Genomic DNA, 393 nt, shown 5'->3' with positions numbered 1-393 from the left:
ACATCCGGACGTGAGGGGACATCTGGGGAGTGAGGGCACATCCCGGTGTGAGGCGTCAGCCAGGGTGTGAGGGGTCAGCCCGGAGTGTGAGGGGTCAGCTGGAGTGTGAGGGGTCAGCCAGGGTGTGAGGGGTCAGCCCCGGGTGTGAGGTGACATCCGGACGTGAGGGGACATCTGGGGAGTTAGGGCACATCCCGGTGTGAGGCGTCAGCTAGGGTGTGAGGGGTCAGCCGGAGTGTGAGGTGTCAGCCGGAGTGTGAGGGGTCAGCCGGGGTGTGAGCGGACATCCGGACGTGAGGGGACATCTGGGCGTGAGGGCACATCCCGGTGTGAGGCGTCAGCCAGGGTGTGAGGGGTCAGCCCGGGGTGTGAGGGGTCAGCCGGAGTGTGAGG

At 66.9% G+C, this 393-nt stretch overlaps 1 protein-coding gene across 2 annotated transcripts in view; it reads right to left on the bottom strand.

The window, feature by feature from the left end:
- TSPAN4 (tetraspanin 4) overlaps nucleotides 1–393 on the bottom strand; it is a 559,204-nt gene that overhangs the window by 49,991 nt on the left and 508,820 nt on the right. The window lies entirely within an intron of this gene.

This window comes from Neomonachus schauinslandi, chromosome 11, assembly GCF_002201575.2.
Source record: "Neomonachus schauinslandi chromosome 11, ASM220157v2, whole genome shotgun sequence".
Classification (NCBI taxonomy): domain Eukaryota; kingdom Metazoa; phylum Chordata; class Mammalia; order Carnivora; family Phocidae; genus Neomonachus; species Neomonachus schauinslandi.
This window is presented reverse-complemented; position numbering and strand designations above follow the sequence as displayed.